Below are 11,682 nucleotides of genomic sequence, written 5' to 3' on the forward strand. Positions count from 1 at the left end.
ACTTTTTAATGCCAACATTTGTTCTGAATACTTCATGACTTTTTTGTATGAAAACATGACACCTCCCAACAATGAATGATGGTCAACTGACCCAGAGATTTCTTCTTGCATTTTTTTTTGTTATTTTTTTTGTCCTGGACACCTGAATTTCTCAGTACTGAGTAAGCTTTTCAGTAGACTTTTATTCCAATAGTTAAAATATCCATTTCACCCCTGAGAAATAACTTGGGATTACTCTGCTAAGGCACATCTGGCATAAGCCTCATTAATCTTGAAGCAGTATGGTATATGCCCAGCACAATTTTGGCACTGTGAAAGAAGGAAATAAGAACGTTCCTTCAGAATCTCTGAACACCTGGTACTCTACACAAGTTAATATAGAAAGTATAGTCCACCTTAGCACTACACTTACAGATAGAGAATCTTAGCAGCTATCTTAAATTGTTTTGCAATAAAAATTAAAATAAAATAAAATAAAATAAAATAAAATAAAATAAAATAAAATAAAATAAAATAAAATAAAACAAAACAAAACAAAACAAAACAAAATAAAATAAAATATAAAGCCTACTTCTGCTGTCTGATGTTTCTTTGCTGGTCCTCATTTGTTTTAGCATGATACCTACAAGTCCACTGTCTTCCATTAAGGCTCTGCCTGAGTTATAAATGAGTGACCTCATGAAATCAGATGCAAACACTATAGAAGGATTACTTTCAAATATACAGACTTCAAAGAATCTCCAAGGACATGTTCATTGAATTTTCTTTCAGCAACTTCTGTAACTAATACAAACATACAACCCCATGCCAACACTCCTCACTTGTGCACTCTGTGATGAAAATCAAATCTTGTAGAAAATCATCCTTCCATTGTCACATTTGGTGTTGTAAAGTAGCTTCCACCTTGTTAGAATTTGAAAACCAGACAAAGCAGATGTTTTTGTAAACACTGGAATCATCACTGTCTTCACTTGAGAGAGAGTGAAATTGTGTTTTTTAAAACCACCACCTGAATATTTGAAGTCCTTCAAAAACATTAACTAATACTTGATGAAGTTACCTATGGTGTTGCTGCACATGCTTATACGTTCTTAATGCACAATTGCTGTTCAGTATTTGAGAAGATACTGCAGTGTTGCTAGTTTTGCAATGGAATTTATTCATCCAGTGATCATAAGCATGTATCTGAAGCAGCAATATTTTCAATAAGACAGAGCCATGCTTTGGGAATTGGGCAGCAGTGCTCTAGCTCAGGTGCCTGAAGCAGGGGATTTATCTGTGCGCTGATTGCCTTTCTGCAGGAATAGTAATACACAGTACAAATAATACTAGCTGTAACAGTTAAAATAAGAGCACTGCTAGACTGGTTTCACCCTCAAAGTGAAGTCAAGATGTAATCCCTCCAAAACATGCTATTATTTTGTAGGGGTGACATTAAAACAAGTAATATTGGAAAATTTATGGGTCCTGGGGAAATAAAATGTAAAGCTCATAAATTAGCTTATAGTTTGGTTTATGTTAATGAGTTTCATCACCAACATAAAGAAAACTCCAGAGCAGCCCTACCCACATCAATCTGAGAATCTCTTGCAATTGTTCCTTATCTCTGGCACCTACTCTCTGGCCAGGGTAGGCTGGGTCAGCATCTTTGCTCCTACAACAAACCATCTGATGCAGACATGACACGTAGCCATGTGATAGCATCGGACAATTCACACAGCTTTGGGTGCCAACATGCTTACTCTGAGCTTGGTGGGCACCAGGAAACACAGGGCAACTTCATTGCTCCCCAGAGAAAACAGCCACATGCTGTTCTTGCTTCTAACAAGAAAGCAACTTTACCAACTCTTAGACTTTTATTCTGAGTCAGGGAACTATTCTTGCACTTCATGAATGTTAGTGTTTTATTTCAGACAGGGATGGTATGAATTTTCCCTTCCCACAAAGCTTCTCACCTCTATAGCTGCAGAGAAAAGCTCAAGAATTTATGTAGTTAATATTTAAATTCCAAAAGACGAAAGGCCAATAAAGCAAAAACAAATGGGTTTATTTGAAGCTCGAGGTTTTTTGGACATATTTTTTGAGAAACTTAACCCAGGGAAAGAGAGGACATTTGCATGTCTGGGACTGGAGGTCAGAAAGCATGGATCTACAGCAGAGCAGCACATGCCTGGTACTGCTCCCTTCTGCCCTCGGGTTCCCACGGCAGCACACCGACCACACACAGCTCAGACAGTACTTGTCAGTGGCCAACAAACAACAGCCCAACAGCAAGACTTCTCTCTGCATTCAGCTGCAAAACCAGAGGCAGAGGAGGAAGAAGGAGCCTTTCCCTGAAGATAGAGCCACAGTGCCTACATAGATGCGAACAAGGCTTGGGAAACCAGCACACACTCCCCAAGCCAGGTATGCTTCCCAGTAACATGCACACAGTATGTGGGAAAAGGCTTTGCAGCACCTAAAGACCATATGAAGAGTCTAGCTCCTGGTGCTTTAATTGAATTGAAGGGAATTGAAGGGAAACAACCTTATTGACTGCATAGTAAACCAGCTGTCCTTTCTGCAAAAAGCTGCTGTTAGCTTTACTGTAGCAAGAGGCAAAGTTGATTTACTGTCTTCCTTCCTCCAGGGCACTGTCTGCTAGACAGGACATCTGAGAGGGTCCCTAAGCAGAGCTGCTATGTGAGGAATCTGGAGCAGCACAAAAACACAGGACATGGAAAGTGCTTCATTCCCTGGCAAACTTCACCTGGTTTCTCTTGCTAATGAAACCATCTCTTGAAACCAGCCAGGCTCACGGGGTCCATTGATACAGGTCATCTCACGTTGTTAAGCCATGAAATGAACTCCACCAAATCACCCTTAAATAGGAGTTGCTTTATTACATTGCTGTGTATGTTTATAACTGAGAATGGCAGAGGGTTCACAGTGAGAGAGCAAAAGTGTGGCCCTGCCAATGGAAGCAGGAGGTATTCTTGTAGTGCAGTGCTGTGTAGCTGCTCTGCAGCTCCCCAGCAGACCCACAGGACAGGATCAGATGACCAAGGAGGTGGCTGATGCTGATGCCTTGGTCTGTAAATAAAACAAGGATAAAGATGAAAAATAATAATAATATTTGCGCTCTTTCCATGGTCTCTGTTATTCCCCCATTTGGAGTGTGGGTTGTTTTGATGGTTTTCTCACCTGTTCAGGGCCCCCACAGATGCTGTAAACCCCAGTTGTTTTTTTGGCGGGGAAAGTACTTTGTGATTCCTTTAAACCCCAGAGGATAGCTCTTTCCTATTTAATGGCTCCATTTCAGTCTGCCCATATGTATTCTCTCCAGCTCTCAGTCTTCCAGTGTAATTTTATCCATAGCTTCATGATGAAAATCTGGGGAAATCCTTGGAGCCCTCCAACAGGAGAAGAGAATCAGAAATTACAGGGTATCTAATAAGGGTTTGTAAAAATCCATGTAAAATTTCCTGCAGCCAGAATACAAGGACTATTATCAGGACACTCAGCCCTTTTCCTTCTTGGCCCCAAACACCTGATGCTTCAGTTCGTCCTGTTTCACGATTGTCGTCAAGTTGGAAAACCCCTTTCGAATGTTTTCTTTCAAATTTCAGGCAGGGGAAAAACAAGCCCACGCCCTGCTCCCAGACACAGCTCCGTCTGTACATAGAGAATATTTAGGCTTCTCAGGCTTCACGCAGACCCTTTTGTGGATTAAACATGATGCTGCTCCATCACACACAAAGACTCCCTCAAGCCTTCTCCCCGTCGAAGGACCCGCAAACCGCTGCCAAGCTGTTCTGCAGTGCCATCTAGTGAGTCAGACACATTTTAACAGAGCTTCCCCGCCGAGCGTGGACACATCAATCACTCTGACAACGCTTTTCAGTTTTTCAGTAAAGCTCTTCTTTTCCTCTCATATGACAACAACACCACCCCAAGTCGTTTTTGTTCATAGTCCAGCCAGACGAGCCCTTTCCTCCTAATGTGAGGCCAAAGTCTTGATTCCAGGACAGTTTTCCAGCATACCAAGAGTAGCTCTGCTGAAAGTGGATTGTACCTTCACAGTCTACAACAGATTAGATGGGGGTAGATGGTATCTCCTGCTCTTCAACAAAACCTGGAAATGTAGAAGTAGGATATGAGTGAATGCAGCCTTCTATGTTGGTGGTGGTGTGCAGGTGGATAGGAGATGGTCATTGGATGGATTAAGAAAATAACAGCTAGATAAGTGACTCAGGTAGGAATGTGGGAAGAGGATAAAGAATCAGTTGGGGGAGGCAAATCTGAGGCTGCAAAGAGAATGGAGCAAGGGAACCAGCGGTGTAGCAGCAGATGACGTGGAGACACAGAGAAGCAAGGTGAGAGGACCAGGTTTCAAGTGTCTGCTCAGGGAGGCAGGAGGAAGGAGATCCCAATTAAATTAGCAGAAGGACCTAATGAAAGAGAATAAGACTGGAAACTGCAGGGATAGGGGATAGGGACAGAGAGAACTCAAGAGGTTGCAGTAAGAGACCTCTCTGCAGAGGACGGTGCCTGCCATTTTGCAGGCAAAACAGAACAAACGAGGCAGGAGATGAGCTCATGACTAAGGCAGCTGCATAATGCCACAGAGCTGGACTCTCTCTTCCCTTCCCCAGTGTGCCCAGGGGACACATGTCTAGTCTCTTAAGCCTTTTCTCAGGTGGTGCTCAATGTGTGCTTCTTGCTTTGAGGGTGCTGGGCTGGAGATCTAAGAATGTGGTTTGCAGAAAGGCGGAGACATGAAGCCATAAATAACACTGTTAAGAATTCCCACACTGAATCACCACTCAGGGCTATACCATAAAACCAGCCTGGCTGGAGGGCATGTATACTCTAAGAAAGCCATCAGCTTGAACAATGGCAGTTTCTGGCTTTCTCATGTGTTGCCAACCAATTTCCACATGCTCAAGCACAACTCTACTTTTTCAGAAGGTAGATGTCCCTGTGGTCTGATCTGCTGTAATTTTTCATGAAGTTTTATGGGGCTAGGAGTCAAAGTACTAATAAATGGAACTGCATGTAAACTGATCTTTTAATAAAACTGCAGTTACTGGGGGGAGGGGAGAGGGAATCTTTGTAAGATTTCAGAATAGTCTGTACTGCATTTTCCATTTTGCTTGGACAGAAATGTGAAGTGGTGGCTGCACTGAGGAAGAAGAAAGCAGCCTGTTACAGCCCTTAACTCCCTTAACTATATCTCCAAGCACCTGAAAGAATACCACAATCACTCACTGTTTTCAGTTCAGCAAGGGTAAGAACTTGGTGTACTTCTAAGTAGCAAAAGGGGAAAAATATGAAAGGGAGAAAAGCCACAGTAAATGCATGGGGTATTTTCCATCTTGCATGGCTGGCTTTTCAGCATTTACATTACATAATATACAGCTACTAGAATTACCGTGTTCTATTCCAGAGAAGCTTCCGGAAACCAAATTATTTAGTGGCTAGGAATGAATGCTAACCCCATCATTTGAAACACAAGCTAATAATATAGAAGTTTATTCTACCCAAGGGTATGTGTATCCGTCATACTTGAGAAGCATTCCTCTGTATGATAAATTCAGCTTGATGGGCATGTTTACAAAGGCTTTCTTCCTAGGATAATTGGACAATTTTGGTTTGGGGAAATAGAGACATTTGAAAAGTATTCTAGCACAGTAAAACACTCCGGAGATCTGGCTATGAAGAGTTGAGGCCCAAGGAAATGAGCAAAATTCAGAAAGGAGAAATGAGATCATCAGTCTTGAATGGCCAAGAGGCATGCTTGGGTAGGCTGTGGTTGTCACTAAGGGGGCCATGGTCGACATAGCTGCCCCTTACTGCCTACCTCATACAAGGCTGAGGACCACTGGTCATATGTAATGGATGAGCTCACCCAGATTCCCTCTAATATTCCCAAGAAACTCTTCCTGTGGAGCAATAGAGACCTGTCAGTGAGCTCCTCAGGGCTTGGAAGTTGGAACAGCTGACATGGCATCTAACTGCCTGAAACACAGTGTGAAACCTAAGGATAGTAGACCTTGTCATTGCAATGCAGAGGCACATTTAACTCCTCATCTTGAAAACATAATCCGCCACCAACATATGAGTTCAAGTGTGACAGCTGGGTTTATGCAACAGTGGAAATTCACTGCTTCCTCACACGTTCTTCTCCCCTGCTGCCCATTCTGAGTGTCCAAGTTGGTATCTTGCAGTTCCCAAATATCCCACTAATTTACCCTGCAAAAGGTTTCTTCCCACTATTTAAAACTGTGAAGAGATGCATTGTTACTGTATTTGCCCACGTAGTACCTATTTTTTTTTTCTCCAAAATATATTGAGGGGTTTTATTCGTAACCTACCAGTATTCATTACTCACAACTAGCCAAAAATGGAGATGTTACATGTGCTCATTTTACCAGAAAGTTAGGGGTCAGGTTGGACTGGGTCACCAAGCTGCTACTTCTTTGCAGTTGCCAATCCGTTTTAGAAACAAGAGAATAATAATATATATTATTATTATTATTTTGTAAAACAGCTGTTTAACGTCCATGTTCAGAGGTGGATACGAGTCAAAGCTTGCAATATCTTCCTTTTATGCTAGGTCCAGTTCAGACTGACTCTTTGTGACAGCACAGGGAATGTTGGAACACCCCAGATACATCTCCTGCCTGAGGAGCTCAACTTGTCTATAAAGTCTCTGGCCCCCAAACCAAACCCAGCACATCTGAGGCATCTAGCTCAATATGTTCCATATACAAATTTCTTATACGAAAATCCCTTTTTTATGTAATCATAAACACAAGAGAAGGGGAAACTCAATGACTGGAGCTGAGTCACAAGAAACAAAAGCTTCATACAGTGGGAGAGAATGTGGAGAAAGCAGGGGAAGGAAGCAGCACAGGGAGGACTGTAAGGACTAGATGCTCGGTTTGGGGGAATGATGTAGGAACGATGCTGAAGAGGCTTTTAGATCTCTTTCTTTCCATGCTGAAGTGGCAGGTCTCCTCTCCTTGTGATGGTCTGGAATAACGACGATTCCTAGACATTAATGTGTCAATGGCTTTGGACCACTGAAACTAAAAAACATTTTTTTCCTTGTTATCAAAAACATAGGTGCCTCTCTGCTTTTCACTGGGATGTTCAGTGTAAAATTCATGTTTATGAAAATTTAAAAGATACAGTCTTTACCCACACATCTGCTTCCACTGAGGAGAAAATCACAGCAAGGAAAGGATATTTTCTTTGCATTTTCTTTAAAATCTCACCACTATTCCTCCTAGCCCAAAGCGTAGTTTTGCTGTTTTTCATCCTTGCAAGGAAATTTCATATAGCTGTGACTGTCACAAGAGCAGGCAGATACCGAAGAACTATTGGCAAAATGTATAACCAGTGTAAGAGTTTTTAGCAGATTTAGGAATGAGTTTAGGGATTTAATGTTCTTGGCGACAGCACTCCAAAATATTTCTGAATCAAGGTTGTGTAGTAACCTGCCCAGGTAATGCCTTTCTTGAGGACTTTGTCAGTTTACCAGGAAGAAATGTGAGCTGGCCACTGATGCAACTTCCTCTGAATATCGAAGTTACATTCAGAGGCCATTGGAATTGCAAGCAAGTGGCGGTCTAAAGCTTTATCCACAACAAACTGCCCACAAACAAGGTTAGAAACCATTGAGTGTCAAAACCTACTGCTGCATAATTTTGCTGCCTATTACCAGGAACAAGCTACAGTCCTCAGGGCTGACTAACCACAAATAGAAACAACAATGTGAGGTTTTACAAAAGCGTGAAGCTGCTAAGAAGACGTGGGCCAGTAACCAGTCAGACAGCTTAAACTACATGGCACGGATTCTGGAAATACCCATGAATACTTGACAGGTGCTGAACCCTCATTAAGGAGTACCCCAGATCAGTTCTACAACACCAAGGAAACCTTTAAAAGCTTTATTCCAAGTAGGGAATAGTGCTAAACTAACAGTTACCAATTCCAGCAGGAACACAGGTGTAGTTCTACAACCCGGGTGTATCCCTTGACTTCACAAGCACGTGGGATGTAATTATCTGCTCCAAAACAAGCCCATTATGAGCAAAATTGACAAAGGGGAAATTGGATCTGATGTACCACCAATGAAAACAGCCTTGCAAAGCTGCAGAGATGTGTTCATAATGAGGCTCCAGTGCTACTGTAAGGGCAAGAAGCCCCAATTTTAAGATTTACAAAACCAGTGTTTGGCACTAAGAAAAGTAGCATTTTTGCAAATGCAAAACAGAAGTAAGGGGTTGTTTTCCAATGGAATACGTGCTGTAGAATTGGAAAAGAAAGCTGTGGAGATAAGCCTGCTGCCGAACCTCTGGATATTGTCATATTCTGAAATGTAGATTTTCAAAAACAAAACCAAAAAAAAAAAAAAGGTGATCACAGAGTAGGAGTTTAGCAAGCAACTCTCACATTACTAATCCCAAAATGTTTTGGTAAGATCACCTGTCACACAAGGAGTCAAATGCCTCAAAGTCTCAGAAAGACGAGGTTAGCAGACAAAAACACTATTGGTGCTAGAATTTCATAGATTATATTAAAAAGAAAATAAGTTCAGACAGACAGTAGTTTTATTAAATATTGAATTGTTTCTCAGCATCACGTTACTATCTTCTGGACAATTTATGTTGTCCTAGGAAAACTCAAGTGTGCAAAATGTTCAATCAAAAGACATGAGTTCAGTCATTTCTCTGAGCCTGGCATAAACAAAGGTGTTTTATGCCAAATGGACATAACCAGGCAAGCTCTTTGACATTCCTACAGCAACAAGTAATTGTTATTATTCCTGCTTCAGATATGACAATAGCTTTCTTGTCTCCTTACATAAGAAAGAGCTATCATTTGCTTTGTGAGGACTGGAAGGGAGCACTTTGTACCTCAGTGAAGAACAATTTAATAGAATTGATTTTAGCACACATGCTTCACAGTTTGGTCAGCACAACAGTATGTTCACTTTATTTCATGGTGTGGATGAATTCTAAATGCAATAAAGTTGTCTTAAAGCAAAACTTTCAACCTGTTGAGACCTCACATTGATTTTTACGGTTATTTATTGCAGTTATTAATGTTTGTTTGTGTTTTATTAGGGTAAAACCCACAGGGCACAAGGAAACCTAGCCCTTCTTAAATACCCAGATAAATGAGGCAATTGGGAAAAGTGCAAGAAAAGACATTTAGATGGTAAGAACAGGGCAATGACAGCCTGGGACAATAAAACCACTTGTACAAAATCGTTTGTCAGTTTTCATGTACATTGTGGTATCACTACAGCAGAGTCTGTTGAAGGGCCATTTCAGTGCACAGGGAATGCATGCTTGACTGAACAGCCTCCATGGCATGGATCCTTGTAACTTCTCTTCAGGGGTGCACCAGCGATTGCATTGCCCACAGCAGCCCTCTGAAAGGCAGCAGCATTCCTTTCTCTGGTTTTGAGGGATTATGTTATGATTGGGCTCAGGCAGAAAGTTCAAGATCATGTCATTTCCATCCACTCTTGGTGCTTTTGGGGTACTGTTTTAGAGTTTTGCTAAACAGAAGTTGAGCACAAGCACTGTCTGACCTGTGGAGCAGCACCCACTGTGCTAAAAGCACCCAGTGGTACTCAAGCAGTTTATCTGAGAAAGAGTCTGATCATGGAAAAGCAGATCCCAGGAAGGTCTGTCTCACATGCCAGAGACTTTGTATTAGACTCCCAGCCTTCTTTTAGAGGTATAATAACTGTGGGTAATTTTTGGATCTCTGTGGTAGCAATAAAAAGACAAAAGAGTTACAATTTCTCCGTATTCAACACACAGCCTTATCAGCCTAGCCCTTTCTTTGGAGTTGTAGAAGAAACAGGCACAGCTTATGCCTTTGGGACAGAGAAGCGGAAGCACTGACCTGGGGTTTCTCTGATCATTTCCTGATCATTCTTGGAACCACTTATCCTTCTTATGACAATACGTCACCATCAAAACTAGCTAACCTTGCACCTTAAGCAACAGCAGCCCATACTACAGCATTTAAGGATGAGGGTTTATATACGAACACATCATAAAACCCTATACCTTTGTCTCTATCTATATCTCTATCTATCTATACCTAATATGATTGTATAATGTCTACATCTGTCTTTATCTGTATTTGTATCTGTATCTGGTATGAGGAATAATCCTGTGAAACTAAGGAAATTAACATGACAACACAATGAGTTTCTGCATGGCCATAAATCTCACTCAGTCCTTCTGAGACCACTTGGTCTTCTCATCTCCCAATTGTCTTAATCTCTGGGCTCATCTTGCAAGCTGTCAGACCCAGGATGTACCTCCCCTGCTCCCTTGCTCTGAAATCCCTCTTTCCCCAGAAATTTGTTTAGTAACTTCCAAAGACAACAGATCAATCCTTTCCTCCAGATATTTACACATGAACCCCATCTCCTCCAATAACATTATACAATGGCAAATAAATGGAAAACCTCCAACTTTCATTACATTGTATTTTGCAGAAAAATATTTAAAGTGATTAAAAAAAAAATCTGATATATTTATGTAATCCACTAAAACTGTATTAGTTAACCTGTATAGGCAGCAGCTGGAAAAAACATGGCAGTGTAGACAATATAATTAGCTGCTAACAGAGCAGAGCTGCGATTGTAAAGTTTGGTGCATTGGTCTCTGAAAATGCAGCAATTGTGGTGCTCCACTGGAGAAGAATTCCCACTTCTCATTCTTAGGATCAGGAAATGATCTTCCCCTCATCCACAGTTCAATATTGCTCACAGATTGCCTTTAACTTCAGTAATTTGTAGAGAAGTTCTCATACACAAGAGAAAGGAAGGAAGGAAACAAGGAAGGAAGGAAATGTTAAGAGAGAACAGATTTTTCTTACTCTTTAAAACTGTTGGTTGTCTCCAGTTAGACAATTGGTACACATCCACTGACTTGATGTTGCAGAGGGGATCACAGATCTTCAGTTTATCAGACAGACAGACCTGCTCTCATATAATTTTATACAGCATGCCTTCCTGGGGAATAAGCATTTACATGTTTCTTCCATGTAAATTTACATTTTCAGGATTTTTACAACTATGAGTATCCAGGGCTACTCCTACTCTCAGAGAAGTAAGGGGGGATTTAACCTAACATCTCTGGAAGCAGGAAAGCCATATCCATGTCCAAGAGCCTCTTTTACATCATCTAGTGACAGAAGCTATCAGAGTTCTGCTCTTATTCATTCCAATCAGACATTCAAATGAGTAACAAGGATTAATTGCAATTACCATGCCCAAGGTGGTAAGAGTTAAAAAAGTTAAGAGTTAAAACCTGAAAGATTTAGATTTTAGTCAGCTTTGAACTATTAGGGGTAACTGACCTTCACCTGTCTACAAGCCTATTTGCACCTTTCTCAGGAGCACCTGGTGTTGTCCACAGACTGAAACTCTACAAGAGCTCACACGGATTTGGGATGTGATTCAATTCAGCAAATTCTGAGTTTCATTTATAAATATCAGTAGTTCCTGCATCTGTGCAGACTGTTAATCAAAGAGAAGAGACTGTCCATCTGAAAGAGCTACTACAGTCCCCACTTCGTCACAGCTGCCAACCAAAAAAATACCATTTTTAGTACCTCCCAGTTCTGAATACAGAGCATCCCAATGCTGGTGCTTTCCACCTG

At 41.3% G+C, this 11,682-nt stretch overlaps 1 long non-coding RNA gene across 1 annotated transcript; it reads right to left on the reverse strand.

The window, feature by feature from the left end:
* Window positions 1-1,798: 1,798 nt before the first annotated feature.
* LOC310895913 lies at window positions 1,799-11,231 on the reverse strand. Its single transcript, XR_014581049.1, has 3 exons — window positions 10,897-11,231; window positions 3,184-4,114; window positions 1,799-3,072 (listed from the first exon to the last, which is right to left on the reverse strand). It is a non-coding gene; the product is annotated as an uncharacterized lncRNA (long non-coding RNA).
* Between the last annotated feature and the right edge of the window lie 451 nt (window positions 11,232-11,682).

The sequence above is a fragment of the Anser anser genome (genome assembly GCF_964211835.1).
Source record: "Anser anser genome assembly, chromosome: 3".
Taxonomy (NCBI): Eukaryota; Metazoa; Chordata; class Aves; order Anseriformes; family Anatidae; genus Anser; species Anser anser.